The following is an 18239-nucleotide window of genomic DNA, read 5'->3' as shown; positions in this document are numbered from 1 at the left end:
GAGGTGGCCAAAGTACTGGAGTTTCAGCTTTAGCATCATTCCTTCCAAAGAACACCCAGGGCTGATCTCCTTTAGAATGGACTGGTTGGATCTCCTTGCAGTCCAAGGGACTCTCAAGAGTCTTATCCAACACCACAGTTCAAAAGCATCAGTTCTTTGGCGTTCAGCCTTCTTCACAGTCCAACGCTCACATCCATACATGACCACAGGAAAAACCATAGCCTTGACTAGACGGACCTTTGTTGGCAAAGTAATGCTATCTATGTTGGTCATAACTTTTCTTCCAAGGAGTAAGTGTCTTAATTTCATGGCTGCAGTCCCCATCTGCAGTGATTTTGGAGCCCAAAAAGATAAAGTCTGCCACTGTTTCCACTGTTTCCCCATCTATTTCCCATGAAGTGATGGGAAATTACTTTTTTGTCCTACTCCCACCAAATCTCATCTTAATATGCTTACCATAGGTGTGCCCTTGGACATCTTCCTTGTCAAGTTGGCCCAATAGTATAACAGCAATAGGCTGAAAACACCCAAGTGCCCATCAGCCAGTCCCTGTTTGAAGTAATAGTGATGCATCCGCACTGTAATACTAAGGGAATTGAGAGCCCGCCTCCTAATTTGCTTTAGAAATGGTTACCTCTGGGTAAAGAACAAGCTGCCAGGGAAAGGGGTGGAAGCTTCACTCCTCTGAATATTCTTGCAATATCGATTCGACTTGAGAGTTTACATATTTGTAAACCAAAAGCAATGTCAAAAAACAAACAAACCCTAACCATCCAGTTGGAAGTTAACCACACAGAAAGGAACTATTTCAAGTGACTTTAAAACAGAAAAAAGTGCCTATATAATCCCTTGCCCTAAGGACAGAGGAGTGCAGAAACTCTTAAATAAATAATAAATTAGTATATTTTCACTAATCCTGTCCTTGCTGATAGTGTCTGCATTGTGATGCTGAGACTATCCTGTTTGTGTTGTGAGATGAAGCAAAGAAGTTATTTGACATGGTTGAGAAATGCGGTTTTCTGCATGGGAGAAAAGAAATGCAAATATAGGATGGGTAAGGTTAAAGAAAAAGAAAAATTCCCTTGGGAATTCCCTGGCAATCCAGTGGTTAGTGCTTTCACTGCTGAAGGCATGCGTTCAATCCCTGGTCGAGGAACTAAGATCTTGCAAGCCGTGTGGCACAGCCAAAAACTAAAGAAAAGAAATCCGGTAGTCCTGATCGTGAATTGGGCTTCCCATTGGCTCAGTGGTAAAGAATCCGCCTGCTAATGCAGGAGTCACAGATCTGATCCCTGGGTCAGGAAGATCCCCTAGAGAAGGAAACGGCAGCACACTCCAGTATTCTTACCTGGAAAATCCCATGAACTGAGGGACCCAGTCCATGGGGTCGTAAAAGAATCAGACACAATTTAGTGACTAAACAACTTCAGCTGCTGCTGCTGCTAAGTCACTTCAGTCGTGTCCAACTCTTGTGCGATCCCGTAGATGGCAGCCCACCAGGCTCCACCGTCCCTGGGATTCTCCAGGCAAGAACACTGGAGTGGGGACTTCCCCGGTAGTCAGGTGGTTAAAACTTGGTGCTCCTAACGCAGTGGGCACAGGTTCAGTCCCCAGTCAGGGAACTAAGATCTCACATGCCAAAACAATAAAAATTAAAAAAAAAAAAACACACCGAAGTGGGTTCCCATTTCCTTCTCCAATGCATGAAAGTGAAAAGTCAAAGTGAAGTCGCTCAGTCATGTCCGACTCAGCGACCTCATGGACTGCAGCCCACCAGGCTCCTCCGTCCATGGGATTTTCCAGGCAAGAGTACTGGAGTGGGGTACCATTGCCTTCTCCGAACAACTCTCAGACTGGATGCTAAATACCTTTTCCCACTAAAGAGAATTGAGGTTCCTTTGAGAAATGGTTGATTACAATGAGAGTTGGCAGGGAATATGGACATATACACAATATAAGCTGGTGGGGCTGTGTCAGAGATTCAGTAGCCAACTTGGAGAAGCCCCTATAAATACAGGCCACTTTTAGCATCGATGAGGGTAACTGCAACAAATACAGAGTAGTTCCCCTCCATCCTACCCCCCAATCTGCAGTTTTCACTTTCTGAGGTTTCAGTCACCCATGGTCAGCCTTGGTCCAAAAATATTCAATGGAAAATCCCAGAAACAATTCATAAGTTCTAAATTGTACACTGTCCTGAGTAGCATGATAAAATTTTGCTCAGTTCTGCCCAGGACATATCCCTTTGTCCAGCTTTTCCATGCTGTATATGCTACCTGCCCTTTTGTCCAACTGGGTCATTAAATCTAATTTCAGGCCATCCACTGAGGGGTCCTGGAATGTATCCCTCATTGATTAGGTGAGAGTACTGTACACATTAAATATGTTCAAATCCATGAGTTCATAATGGTATATAAAAAAACAAACTCATTGATCTCTTTGGAGGAATGTTAGGGAAAACCTCATTATTTCAAAACTGGCAAAAGGGAAAAAATGAAGCATTTCTCTGCCTTTCCTCCATGAAATATTTTGCTTTATAATAGTATTACAGCCAATATAAGGTGTTACCATTTTACAACCCTTAATGAAATAGATCTAGGCAATGACCAGTCATAAATGCCAACATTACCAAAAATAGAAAGAAAACACAAAAAGGAACAACCAGGAATTCTGAGCCTCCTGATAGAAAACACTTCACTTCCTATGACGTAGTCGTACCAAAAAATTGAACCTGAAATGGATGAGCCTCCAGAGCAGCATTGCCCACTAGAAATACAATGTGAGTCAAATGTGTAATTTAAAATATTCTAGTACCTACATTTTTTTAGAGGTGTTTTGGGTTATTTCTTTTTTGTCAGTTCAGTTAAGTTTAGTCACTCAGCCGTGTCCAACTCTGCGACCCCATGAACCGCCTCCCTGTCCATCACCAACTCCCGGAGTCCACCCAAACTCATGTCCATTGAGTCGGTGATGCCATCCAACCATCTCATCCTCTGTCGTCCCCTTCTCCTCCCACCTGCAATCTTTCCAAGCATCAGGGTCTTTTCAAATGAGTCAGCTCTTCGCATCAGGTGGCCAAAGTATTGGAGTTTCAGCTTCAACATCAGTCCTTCCAATGAACACCCAGGACTGATCTCCTTTAGGATGGACTGGTTGGATCTCCTTGCAGTCCAAGGGACTCCCAAGAGTCTTCTCCAACACCACAGTTCAAAAGCATCAATTCTTCGGTGCTCAGCTTTCTTTATAGTCCAACTCTCACATCCATACATGACTACTGGAAAAACCATAGCCTTGACTAGATGGACCTTTGTTGGCAAAGTAATGTCTGCTTTTTAATATACTGTCTAGGTTGGTCATAACTTTCCTTCCAAGGAGTAAATGTCTTTTAATTTCATGGCTGCAATCACCATCTGCAGTGATTTTGGAGCCCCCAAAAATAAAGTCTGCCACTGTTTCCACTGTTTCCCCATCTATTTGCCATGAAGTGATGGGACCAGATGCCATGATCTTAGTTTTCTGAATGTTGAGCTTTAAGCCAACTTTTTCACTCTCCTCTTTCACTTTCATCAAGAGGCTCTTTAGTTCTTCACTAGATGGTTTTTTTTTTTTTTTTTTGCCCATGCTGCACCACTTGCAGGCTGTCAGTTCCCCAACCAGGGATTGAATCCAGGACCTTGGCAGTGAAAACATGAGTCCTAACCACTGGACAGCCAGGGAATTCCCTAGCAGGTACATTTTTTAAAGTGGGGGAAAAAAAAAATTTTTTTTAATTTTAACTCAATGTATCCAAAGTATTACCATTTCAATGTGTTACCGATATAAAAATCTTTTTTTGTTAAGGTATAACATCTCGACTGGCATTTTTTTATTTATTACTTTTGGCTGTGCTGGGTCTTCATTGCCACGTGGACTTTTCTCTACTTACAGCAAGTTGGGGGCTACTCTCTAATTGTGGTGCGGGAGCTTCTCATTGCAGTGGCTTCTTTTGTCGCCGAGCACAGGCTCCAGGGCATGCAGGCTTCCTTAGTTGCAGCACGTGGGCTCAGTGGTTGCGGCTCCCTGGCTCTAGAGCACAGGCTCAGTAGTTGTGGCGCATGGGCTTAGTTTTTTCACGACATATGGGATATTCCTGGGTCATGAATCGAAACCATGTCTCCTGCATTAGCTGGTGGATTTTTTACCACTGAGCCACCAGGGAAACCCGTAAAAATCATTATTAATGAGATACTTTACTTTTATTTTTTTCTACTAAAACTTTTTTAAAAAATCCAATGTATATTTTATTGGATTATCCAATGTATATCAATTTGGACTGGCCACATTTCAAGTGCTCAGTAGCTATTTGTATGGCAAGGGGCTACCATACTGGACAGTGTTTGTATTTATTTTGCAATTTACCAGAAATAAAAGGGACAAAAGAACATGTTAGGACAGTATGTGTATGCATTCAGCAAAAGCCAGATTGAAGCTCTATAAGGCACATGATTTGGTTTCTTCAAGTTGTAAGTGGAAAAAAAAACAGGTGGGGGAGAACCACAGACTAACAAGAGACTTAAGAGAAATACCAGAATTGTATAATAAGGATCTTAGACTCTGATTTGAACAAACTAAAACTAGGAAATATTTGTGAAAACCAGGGAAATAGGAACACCAAGCTTTATTATTTATTTTATTTTATATTTTTTTTTTGGTAAAGACCTTATCTTTTAACAATATATGCTTAAATTTTATGGATGAAATGACAGGATATTTTGCATCAAAATCATCCAGGAGATGGGGAAAGGAGGAGGTAAGTATAGACAAAACAAGCCTGATCATCAGTTGGTAATTGAAGTGGATGATGGGTACATGGAGGTTTATTTGCACTACTCTCTCTACTTGGTTGAAATTTTCCACAATAAGTTTTTGTTGTTGTTGTTTCTAATGAACATCAATACTTGTCTTTCTGAGTTGTGAGGATTAAATGAGAACACCAAGCACAGTGCCCAACAGGTAGTAGGCACTAGGTAAATGCTTAGATTCCCCTTTCTAAAAAGTTGTATACTTAAAAAAAGACCCTGAAATGATCCTGTCTCATCGCATACAGTTTGTAAATTCTTGCAGATAGATTTGTTTTCCTTCCTTATCTCTACCATCTGGTGATGACTTCTTCACTGGAAAACTGTCTGAAAGAGAAATTATGGCAAACGCTAGTCCTCAATGACAAAAGCTCAGTCAGGAATGGGCCAAGACACTCTGTGTACGCCTATTATATAATTTTTAAGGTTTCAAAAAACTAAAATAGATGAATAAGGATACATGCTGAATTTGAATATAAACAGGAACAAATGAAACTTTGTATCCCATTGACAATATTACCACACAGAGAAAAGAATTAGCTCAAGTCAGTTTTAAACAGTACACAGAGTGTACATCTGTAGTGGAATATATTCTAAGGACAAAAATAACTGCAAGATATCATGAAATTTACTTAGCAGATCTCTTGTAGTGATACTTTTATTGATATTGTATTTTATTGAAAGTATTTAATAATTTTATACACATTATAAGATAGAGCAAATGATAAATATGTTGGTAATGTCGTGACCTCTGTATGAGAAGGGAGATATGAATATGGAATGTGCAGAAGGGAGAAAGAACCTTGTGGTGTTGGATTTGAATTGTCAACTCTATATTTAAACAAATACAACTTGGATTTCCAAGCTCTGTCTGCCCACTAAAAGGGCCGCCAAAACATTGATACCCCAGGAGCAATGAACACATCCAGGACCAAGTTCTTGGTTTCTAAATACCATTCTCCACTATCAAGAACCAGGGGTTGCTTAAAGAAATGGCTGACCCTGAGTCTTTAGCTGACAATGTGAGCGTCACCTGGAGAGGAAGAGAATGGTACCATATGCCTCCCAACATGATGAATAAGAATAAAAAGGACACAGCATCACCTCTACAATGTTCTTGTCAAAAATGTAGAACCAGATCCCATCATGAGGAAATGGATAAACCCAGAATGTGGGACATTCTGCAAAACAAGTGGTCTGGCTTTATGTCTATTTCTTAATCACTGCCATAAAAAAACAAAAGCAGGAGGGAATATTCTAGATTAGAGAAGTTTGAAGAGACAAGACAATGAAATGCAATGCCTGAACCTTGATAGTTCTCTAGATCAGGGAAAAAATAGTTAATAAACACTTTTGTGACTACTGGGAAAAATTTTTAAATTCAATCTCATTGAGGTATAATTTAGATAAAATAAAAGACACCCATTTAAAATGTACAGTTCTATGAGTTCTGACAATTTTACACCCATGTAACCACCACTCCCAATCAAGAATCTCATATTTCCATCACCCCCCAAAGTTCCCTTGTGCCATTTTGCTTTCAACATTCTCCTCACCCCAGGCAACCAATGATGTGGTTTCTATCACTATAGAGTCAATGGGGAAATTGAAATAAAGACTATAAATTAGAAGGTATTATTGAATAAATGTAAATTTCCTTAGGAGTGATAACAGCATTGTAGTTTTGTAAGAAAATGTTCTTATTCTTGGAAGATGTATGCTAGGGTGTTTAAGGGAGAATTATCATGATGTCTGTAATTTAGTTTCAAATGGTTCAGCGAAAAAGGCTATACACACACAGGTAACAAAAGCAAAATAATAATTGGTGAATCTAGACAAAGGGTGTATTAAACTGTTCTTCCAACTTTTCATAGGTTTGAAAAATTTCAAAATAATAAGTTGGGGAGGGGAAAGAAAGGAAAATGTAAGACTTTTTTCAGTGTCTCTCATAACTGCTGCCGCAAAGAAAGATGAAACAAAGACAGGTTAAAACATTTATTACCTTGTCACACTTCTTCCTTTTCTAAAAGGTCTTACTTAGGATTCTGTCAAAAACAAGGCCCCAAAAGTTGTGCAGCCCCTCCCCACTAAGACCCCTCTCAAAGCCCAGGTTCAGAAGTTGCAGTTTGGATTCGGGTCTGGTTCAGGGAAGGGGGTGTCTCTCCTGTTTGACGCTGAAGTAACTCCCTGTCTTAGTCTACTCAAGCTGCTGTAACAAAATACCATAGACTGGAGACGTTACAAACAGGAGAAATTTCTTTCTCACAGTCCTGGAGGCTAGAAGTTTGAGATCAGGGTGACTGCATAGTTGGGTTCTGGAGAGGGCCCTCTTTGGGGGTGCAGATTGCCAACCTCTCCTTGTATCCTCACATGGCAGAAAGGAGTTAATTAGTGCTCTGGCCTCCTAAAGGGCACTAATCCCGTTCATGAGGGTTCTACACTTTTAGGACCTGCTGCTGCTGCTAAGTCGCTTCAGTCGTGTCCGACTCTGTGTGACCCCATAGACGGCAGCCCACCAGGCTCCCCCGTCCCTGGGATTCTCCAGGCAAGAATACTGGAGTGGGTTGCCATTTCCTTCTCCAATGCATGAAAGTGAAAAGTGAAAGGGAAGTCGCTCAGTCGTGTCCGACTCTTAGCGACCCCGTGGACTGCAGTCTACCAGGCTCCTCCGTCCATGGAATTTTCCAGACAGGAGTACTGGAGGGGGTGCCATTGCCTTCTCCACTTTTAGGACCTAATTACCTCCTAAAGGCCCCATCACCAAATACCAGCACATTGAGGGTTAAGCTTTCAACACATGAAATTTGAGGGGGACACCAACATTCAGTCCACAACACCTCCTTCCCAGAGCCCTTTGGTTTGGACAAATGGGAGGATTGATCAGCCAGGCGGGCAGGCAGAACCAAGCTGCTGGGGAGAGGTGTGCCAGGCACGAGAGCCCACTGTTCAGACCTGCCGCACGAGTATGTTTCATGGAAGGTCCCGGCTGTCTTTCTCCTCAGGAACCACTACTGCATTCAGGCCAAGGTCACGCTTCCCTGGGGGCTGTTCCCAGCCAGTGACAGCACAGCAGCAATACTGAGGCCCCTCATTCTGGCGAGATGCAGGGTTCCTCCAATGGTTGACTTTAGCTCAAGACGCTCTACAGCCTGGCTGGAGCTTGCTGGGAACTATGCTGCAGCCTGAGAATATTCCTTCACCTCTCCTTCCATGTGTCTGACCTGATCGAGGTCTGAACAATCTCCTTACCTTTTCCTCCTTCCTCCCCAGCGACTGACTTTGCTGTCTGATCCCATCTTGGCATCTACTTTTTTTTTTTTCCAGCTGTGCTTGGTCTTCTTTGCTGCCCACAGGCTCTCTCTAGTTGTGGCAAGCAGGGGCCACTCTCTAGTTGTGTGCAGGGTGCTCACCGTAGCAGCTTCTCTTGTTGCCGATCACAGGCTCTAGAGCACAGGCTCAGTAGTTAGGGTGCACGGGCTTAGTTGCCCTGTGGCATGTGGGATCTTCCCAGACCAGGGATCGAACCTGTGTCCCTTGGATTCTTAATCACTGGACCACCAGGGAAGTCCTGGCATCTACTGCTTGGTGGACCCAAAAGTAGACAACTTTCCTTCAGCCACAAGTGCTATAAAAGAGGACTAGGATCAGAATTAGCAAGGGACCAATTTGATTTTTGGAAACTGCTTTTTTTCCCTCAATTGGTTTATATTACAGGAGGCAGAGGAGGAAGAAGAAAGAAAAACTCAGCTTTAGATGAATAATCAGGACACAGAGGGCCTCTCTGGGAAGGGGGTGTTTTGAGCAGGCAAGCGAATAAATAAATTGGTTTATAGTCAACCAAAGAGATATTAGACACCAACCAAGACAGATGCATGTCACAAACATAATATTGACCAAAATAGAAGGCAAGTTACAGAAGAATGGGTAAAGCATGACATATTTCTCTAACATTTCCAAATAGGCCAAGTACCATGTTATGCTCTTAAATGAGTTTCTGACCAGTTAGTAAAGATACAATAACAAGAAGAGTAATACATACTTAATTCAGGGTAGTTCCTGCCTTTGGGTTGTAGAGGGGCAGTGGAGGAGGAGAAATGGTTACTAGAAGGAGGAAGGAATGGGAGGAGGAGGAAGAAGAAGGAAGGAAATGCTAAGGATGTGAACTTTGGAAGCAGAAATTCCTTTTGACTCAAGCCTGCGTGATGCTTAAAATAACAAATAGTTCCTGGTCTTCAGGCACATCCTATGCTCACAGTTCTGGAAGGAAAATTGTAAGAGTTTGCAATTGTTGCTTATCTGCCTGGCCTTCCCCTACAGATTAATCTTGCTAGCTGGTGGGTGCATGACCTTGAATACGTTTTGGAGGTTAACTCTGAGTCTGGCTGATCGGGCCAAGGCTGAACTTTTGCCTCTGTCGCTCCCATCCCCAAGTCTGCTAGATTTGCAAGGTCTACATGAGTCCTAACAATGCCCCCAACTAATGACTTCAAGCTAAAAGGGTGGGACTGAGAAGGCCAAGCCTGATCCTTTCTAAATTGGCCTACTCATTTCGTTACGCCACGAGATTTCAGTTCCCCAGAAATGAACAGCCCTCATGACCCAGTGCCTGGGTTGGAAGAAACCACTTATGCATGTGTAAGGGTGGCTTTTTTTTAAGACTGGCATTTTTAGGGTCAGCAAATTTAAGCAGAGGATAGGCTTAAGGAGTCTCAAAAAGGAGCAAGGAAGATTCCTGTCTCTTCTTCCTTCAGCCACCTTCTCCTTCTCCATCTTACACTTGATCTCTTCTAGCCATTCCCCTCCCTGCTGCCTCCCTCTTCCAGTTACCATGGTTGCATAAAAGTCACTCCCAAGCTTGATGGTTTACACTGGCATAAGGACAGACATATAGACCAATGGGATAAACTAGAAAAGAGTCCAGAAACTATCATAGAGATGGTCAACTGACTTTCAACAAGGGTGCCAGGACTATTCAATGACAGAAAAGACAGCTTTTTAAAAAAAAAATATTTATTTATTTGACTGTAGTAGGTCTTTAGTTGCAGCATGTGGAATCTAGTTCCTTGACCAGGGATGGAACCTGGGCCCTCTACATTGGGAATGTGGAGTCTCAGCTGCTGGACCACCAGAGAAGCTCCCCAAGCAGCCTTATTAACATGGGAAAGTGGGATCCACCTGCAAAGAATGAAGTTGGACCCTGACTGCATACTATACCGAAAAATAAACTAAAAATGGAGCAATGCCCTACATATAGGAGCTAAGACTATCAAACTCTGAGGAGAAAACATAAGAGCAAATCTTGGTTAGGCAATTTTTTTTAGACATGACACCAAAAGCATGAACAACCAAAGCAAAAAAATAAGTTGATATATATATACATGAATCACTTTGCTGTACACCTGAAACAAGGTAAATCAATTATACCTCAATTAAAAAATAATTAAATGATGGTTTTAAAAAAAATTGGGCCTTTTGAGGATTAAAAACTTGTGCTGCAACAATATGATCAAGAAAGTAAAAAGATCAGGGCTTCCCTGGTGACTCAGCAGTGAAGAATCTGCCTGCCAATGCAGGAGACACGGGTTTGATCCCTGGTCCGGGAAGATCCCACATGCCATGGAGTAACTAAGCCCACGTGCCACAACTATTGAGCGTGCGCTCTAGAGCCCTGGAACCGCAACTAATGAACCCATGTGCCACAGCTACTGAAGCCCGTGCACTCTAGAGCCCGTGCTCCACAACAAGAAAAGCCACTGCAGTGAGAATTACAGAGTAGCAGCAACTAGGGGAAAAACCCATGCAGCAATGAAGACCCGGCACAGCCAACTGTCCATGGGATTTTTCAGGCAACAATACTGGAGTGGTAGCCATTCCTTTCTCCAAGGGATCTTCCTGACTGAGGGATCAAACCCAGGTCTCCCACACTGGAGGCAGATTCTTTACTGTCTGAGCCACCAGGGAAGCCCCAAGTAAATAAATACATAATAAATTAAAAAAAATTTTTTTTTAAAAGTGAAAAGATAACCCACGGACTGGGAGAAAATATTTGCAAATCTTATATCTGATAAGGGACTCATATTCAAACTATAGAAAGAACTCTTACAACTCAATAACAAAAATAAATTAAATTACCCAATTAACAAAATAAGTAAAGGATTTGAATAGATTTTTCTCCAAAGAAGATATATAAATGGGCAAAAAGTATTTAAAAATATATGTTCAAGATCATTAGCCTTCAGAGAAATGCAGAGCAAAACCACAATGAGATACCACTTCACACCTATAGGACAGATAATAAAAAATGTTAGTAAGAATGTGAAAATTGGAACCTGTGTACATTGCTGGTAGGGATGTAAAATGATGCAGCCACTTTGGAACACAGTTTGGCATACAGTAAAATGTTAACTAGAGAATCTTCCATATGCCCCAGCAATTCCACTCCTAGACATATACCCAAGAGATAGGAAAACGCTGCAACAGAAAATCTTGTACATGAATATTCATAGCAGTGTTATTCATGAGTGGAAAAGAAACTGAGTATAAATTTAATGTCCATCAATGGATGAATGAATAAATGTGAAAATGTTGTCTATCTATACAGTGGAATATTACTTAGCCATAGAAAGGAATGAAGTACTGACATCTGCTACAGCGTGGATGAACCTTGAAAACATTATGCTGAATGAAGAAAGCTGGACACACAAGGCCAGCAACATTCATTTTGTTCATGAATCCAGAACTTGAGCAGGCCTCCTTCGAGACAGCTCACCTACACTCCACTTGGGATCCCCTGGGGTAGCTCATAGGCTGGGGCTGGAATCTTCTGGAGGTTCCTTCTGTCACACAGCTGGTGGTTGAAGCTGGCTGTTGGCTGGGGCTCCAGTGAAGGGAGTGGGCTGACAGCTGGCACACCTACACTCTGCCTGTGGCCTGGGACATTTCCCTCCCACAGGGGCCAGGCTCCCAGAGCAAGCAGCCCTTAAAAGCAGGGATGGTTCTGAAGCTCTCCTTTTATGACCCGCCTCTGAAAGTCACCCACTGTCACTCTCCCCACATCTATTTGTGAGAAGTGAATAAATAACCAAGTCCAGCCTGTATTCAAAAAGAGATGGATTAGATTCCATCTGTTTTTTTCTTTTTATTGTACTTTTTTTTTGGCCACTCTGTACAGTTTATGGGATCTTAGTTCCCCTACCAGGGATTGAACCCGGGGCCCTGGCAGTGAGAGCAAAGAGTTCTAAGCACTGGACAGCCAGGGAATTCCCTAGACTCCATCTTTCGAGGGAAGAGGATCAGAGAATTCGGAGGCATGATTTTAAGCCATCACACTCCCTTTGCTCCAAATCTTTATGGAACGGAAACCATTCAGTGAGTGTAAACCAAGGAACCCTGCTGAAATACCCACAGAGGAATTTACATTTCACAAAACAACATAAAGGGAAAAGTTTGGGCTGAATGCTCACATGCGCCCGACACTGGGTTACTTACAGCAGATGGTGACAGGGCCTGTGAGAACCATCCATGCCCTGTCGGAAGGGACAGTGTGCCTCTGGGACTAGCTGTGGCTGCGACTGGACCCTGGATTGCCAGGTCTTCCGACCTTTCAGAAGAGAAGCTAGTAATCTGGATTTTTACTGTGAGCACTCACAAGCATTCATGACATTGATAAAAGAATGGATAGGCCAAGCAAAACTATCTCAGGGAGGCCCAGGCCTACCAGTTTGCAAACTCTGATGTAAATCCCTGGAGGGTTTCTTTTTCTTTCACACAAAAATATGAAATACAAATTTTATCATATTGCCCATGGTCTGGATGAGTCACCCCCTGGTGGGGGGGTTGGACCATCAAAGAGACAATTTCAAGAGCTTCTGCCTTAAACGCCTCCCAGATAAACAGTGCAGTGAGGCCGTTGAGCCTGGGGTCCCGGTTAATTTCCTGGTGAATAAGTAAGTGAATCCAGTATAAAGCATGAACTTAAAAAATTCTTTTAATTTAAACATTTTAAATTTTTTATTACTGCAAGCGCATGGGTAGGGGGAGACAAGGTTTTGGTGAATAGCCTTTCAACTTTCTTTTTCTATTCATATATCTGTTTTGTTTTGTTTTCATATTATACAAGTGTTTAAAAAATTTTTTTATTCTTTCTGGCTGTACCACACACACACACACACACACACACATGTGTGCGCACATCTTAGTTCCCCAACCAGGAATTGAACCCGTGCCTCCTGCAATGAAAGCATGGAGTCGCAACCACTGGACCACCAGGGAAGTCCCATATGGGTGTTTTATAAGTAGCTTTCTTCTTGAACTCCCTTTCTCACTTTTTTCTTAATGAGAATATTAGTCCCTCGAGTCCTGGATTCTGTTCCCCTGGTCACCCACTACCACCACCCTGACACTTCCCATAGCTTAAGAGCAACATTTCCTAGACCTGGCAGGTGGGATTCAGACCAGACACAGCCACAGACTGGAATGGAGGCCAAGGACATGTTGTGAGGCCTCACAAGTCCCCCAGAGTCCCCTCTTAAAAAGTAGCTTCTGGGACCTCCCTGGTGGACCAGTGGCTAAGACTCCATGCTCCCAACGCAGGGGGCCCAAGTTCCATCCCTGGTCAGGGAACTAAGTCCCACATGCTGCACTAAGAGTTTGCATGCTGTAATGAGGACTGAAGATCCTGCGTGCTGCAACTAAGACCTGCTCAGCCAAATAAAAAAATTATAATAATAATTATAAATAAATATTGTTTAAAAGTAGCCTCATAGATTCCACATATAAGTGATAACATACAATATTTGTCTTTTTCTGACTAATTTCATTAAGCATCATACCCTCCAGGTCCACTCACATTGTTGCAAATGGCACTATTTCGTTCTGTTTTATAGCTGAATAGTAGTCCATTGTATGGGCTTCCCTGGTGGCTCAGGTGGTAAAGAATCCGCCTGCAGTGCAGGAGACCTGGATTCGATCCCTGGGTTGGGAAGATGCCCTGGAGGAGGGCATGGCAACCCACTCCAGTATTCTTGCCTGGAGAATCCCACGGACAGAGGAGCCTGGTGGGCTACAGTGCATGGGGTTGCAAAGAGTCAGAGACAACTGAGCGACTAAGCACAGCACAGCACAGTATTCCATTGTATATATTATATCACGTCTTCTTTATGCCTTCATCCTTTGTTGGACACTTAGGTTATTTCATGTCCTGGCTATTGTAAATGCTGCTGCTGCTGCTAAGTCGCTTCAGTCGTGTCCGACTCTGTGTGACCCCATAGGAGTCCACCCCATGGGAGCCCACCAGGCTCCCCCATCCCTGGGATTCTCCAGGCAAGAACACTGGAGTGGGTTGCCATTTCGTTCTCCAATGCATGAAAGTGAAAAGTGAAAGTGAAGTCGTTCAGTCATGTCCGACTCTTAGCGACCCCATGGACTGCAGCCCACCAGGCTCCTCCGTCCATGGGATTTTCCAGGCAAGAGTACTGGAGTGGGGTGCCATTGCCTTCTCCGGCTATTGTAAATAGTGCTGCTATGAACATTGAAGTGCATGTATGATTTCAAATTAATGTTTTCATTTTCTTCAGATATATACCCAAGAGTGGGATTTTTTTAGTTTTTTGGTTTTTTTTAAAAAAGACTCTTATCTTGGAAGAATTAGAAATGTAATCAACAAAATAAACTTTGAAACAGGCTAAAAAGAAAAAAAAAATAGCCTTAGGCCTGACGGATCTGTTGACGTCACCTGTGTCTTCATCTCGAAACTTCTGCGTTCCCTTAAATTTCTCCCTTCCTCTGAATTCCCCTCTCCTCAGTCCCTGAACTGTCCAAGCCCCTGACTTTACCCCAGAATCTCCAACAAGTGACCCTGTCCTCTTGACTCACCTTGCCTGGGGGAAAGAGAGGGCAGAAGCAGATGTTCTGAGCAGACTGGAAGCCCAGGAGCCTTAGGTGAGACACTCAATCTCACCTCAAGGAACTCTGTGAGACTGATAAAGTGCCATTTTCCACACACTAGGTTCAGTCTCAGCCCACTCTCCCAATTCTAGCTCCAGCCTCTCCCTCGCTGACGAGATCCCTCCCGCTTCTCAGCTTCCCCCATCTCACTTCTCAGCTTCCCTTCACAGCTGAGGACCTCCAGGTCAACCCCCAGATCAACTCATGTTTGGCTACCATGTCCCTCAGAACCACTCTCCTCTTATTCCTCCAGGCCCAAGGCTAGAACCCAGGCTAGCCAGGGCCCTGCAGCATGGCTGGATGGCCTAAAATATCACCCTCTCTTGACCCCCACCACCCACCCTGCCCTTCTGCACCAACCATTCCATATCTTTCCTTCTCCCTGAGCTGTGGCTTCAGCCTCACAACTGCGCCATTCCTCAGAAACCCTTCCCTAAACTGCGGTTATAAAAGGAAATAAAGGGACTTCTAAGTGGAGGTCCAGTGGTTAGGACTCTGAGCTTCCACTGGCCGGGGGGAGGGGGGTCCAGGTCCCATCCCCAAACAAACAAAATAAATAAAAGGAAATAAAACAAATGAAGTAAAATGTAAGCCACCAGCAAAAATTTGTGATTGGAATGAAGCTTCTGGAAACCCAGGAGGAACTTTTCTGGTCCTTGGAACAGAACAGGCACACTGTATCTCTGCCCTGGGGTGTCATAAGTTCCTTGAGGACAGTGGCCAACTTTTTTGAGCCCGCCTGAGTCTTGAATGTCTTCAGAAGTCCGCCCACCATGGCCGCTCAGTCAATGCTTAATCTGTATACACAGGCCACTTTGGATCCAGGCAATCTACCTGTAGGAATTTGCATTGTGTGTCACTAAATTGCCAGACCTTTGAAGCTAGAGAGGGCTTTCTTTGTATTCCCTCAGCGTGAGCACCAGGCCTGAGTCAGGGCAGGCTCCCGCCTGAATATGAAATGACCCAACCCAGGAGTCAGTGTTCCCTCAGGAAAATCTAAGACAGAGAGGCCTAAGCTTTTGATGATTCATTTGCTTATTTATTTTCTAGGTAATTAAACTATCCAGCATCTTTCTGGACCCAAGAGGTCCAGTGATTTCAGAATTGAGGCCACCCCCCATGTCGGGGCCTTTAACATTGGAAGCTTCATGCTACTTTATCCTCAGGTAACTGTTCACTTCCTGCCCATCCCTGTGCCCCTCCAAGTTTTTCTTGTTCCCTGTCTGTTATCATTTGAGTCAGGCAACCTACAAACCAGACAGGTCTTTTCTTGAAAGGTGCAGTACTGCTAAAATAAACAAAGAATCAAACACTCTCCCCCTCAAGTTTTCCTGGATTTTATTGTTTTTAAAATATATATTAATTTTATTTAAAAAAATGTATTTATTTGGTTCCTCCAAGTCTTAGTTATGGTATGTAGGATCTTGGATCTTTGCTGTGACATGCAAACTGTTAGCTGTGGCATGTGGGATCTAGTTCCCTGACCAGGGATTGAACCCAGCCCTCCTGCATTGAGAGCCTGGAGTCTTAGCCACTGGACCGCTAGGGGAGTTCTAATAGCTTGGCTTTAAAACAGCAAAAAAGGTCCTACTCCTCTTGCACTGGAGAATGTTCATAATATTTTTTAAGAACAAGAAGGAAAAATATGACCGCATAACACTGTTATATCCAACATAGCCTAACTCTTGGGGTTCTGGGAAATTTGTGGCCCGGCCAAATTCACAAATTTCTGGGAATTTCTGGGTATCGGGCAAGGGTCGCTATACTCTGTAGGATCCATAGTTCTTCTTCCTCAGGAACTCACACACAGGATGAGGCAGATGGACCCCTGTCCAAAGTGAATTTCACAACATCCTTCGGAGATGCGAAAGGGCCCCCAGGGAACTCAGAGACCAGCACTCTCAGCTGCTTGCTGTGATATGCTGGATTTGTTTCCTAGGTTGCCGTATCTGTGGTATTTTATTATTGCTTCATGATTTCAGGGAATGGAAATCTGAGGTCAGGATATCACTAGGATTGGTTCCTTCTGAGGGTGAGATGGAGAGTCTATTCCAGGTCTCTCTCCTAGCCTCTGGGGCTTTGCTGGCAGTCTTAGGCATTCCTTGGCTTGGAGAAGCATGGGCTCCATCTCTGCCTTCATCTTCACATGGCAGGCTCCCTTTGTGTGTCTGTCTCCAAATGTCCCCTCTTTATAAGGACTCCAGTTTTACAGCAGTAGGGCCCACCTTACTCCGGTATGACACCATCTTAACTGATTACATCCTCTATGACCCCATTTCCAAACATGGTCTCATTCTCAGATACTGTGAGTTAGAACTTCAACAGAGAAATTTTGGGGGAGGGGGAACACAATTCAATTTGTAAAAGATGCATTCTAGAAGAGGTGGGAAAATACCTGGGTCTTGAAGGACAGTGGCCTTTCAAAGGCAGGGCCTAGGAGCAGAGGTGGGAGCATAATACAACTCACAGACTTGGACCCTGATATTCACTTTATTCAAGAATTGTTTATTGAGTACTTGGGCTTCCCTGGTGGCTGAGGTGGTAAATAATTGGCCTACAATGCAGGAGACCTGGGTTCAATACCTGGATCAGGAAGATCCCCTGTAGAAGGGAATGGCTACCCACTCCAGTATTCTTGCCTGGAGAATCCCATGGAGAGAGGAACCTGGCGGGCTATAGTCCATGGGGTCGCAAAGAGTCGGACATGACTGAGTGACGAACACTTTGTATGGACTGGGCACCACATCAGAATCTGGAGTAGAATAGCAGACAGTTTCCAGCTTCTTGGTGCTAACTGTCTAGTGCCAGAGCAGATCCTAGAAGACACTGGGTTTGAGGGCAAGAGAGACATAGATGGAACGGTAGAGTTTCTTTTTCCTCCTTTCTGCTGGTAGGAATGCAAGTGTGCTGACTGAAGCTTGAATAGCCAAATTGAGCCTAAAATGTTTAAACAAAAACAGAAGGAGGCCGGTTCCCTACAGTGGAGTGCCATACCAGTCTTTCAATGGAAGAGACATAAGTATCTATCTTGTCAAATAGCTATGAGCAGTGAAAGTGTTAGTCACTCAATCGTGTCCAACTCTTTGCGACCCCGTGAACCGTAGCACGCCAGGCTCCTCTGCCCATGGAATTCTCCAGGCAAGAATACTGGAGTGGGTAGCCACTCCCTTCTCCAGGGGATCGTCTCAAACCAGGGATTGAACATTGGTGTCCCGCATGACAGGTAGATTAAAGAGAATATGATCAGACCTGTCTCTATTGCTTGAGTAGTACTGTAACCAAATTTTTCCTCGGAAAGTCGAAGCTACCCCAGAGGTTTCTCAGAAACTTTTACGGAAATGTAACATACAACAAAGTACACAAATCATAAATATACATCTTGAAGGATACATGAATTCTCACAAGCTGAACACACCCATCTAAGCAGCATGTAGATGAAACAGAATATGACCAGCA

This window comes from Bos grunniens, chromosome X (genome assembly GCF_055505025.1).
Source record: "Bos grunniens cultivar Pamir isolate PY7600 chromosome X, Bosgru_T2T1.0, whole genome shotgun sequence".
Taxonomy (NCBI): domain Eukaryota; kingdom Metazoa; phylum Chordata; class Mammalia; order Artiodactyla; family Bovidae; genus Bos; species Bos grunniens.
Note: the sequence above shows the minus strand (reverse complement) of the source record.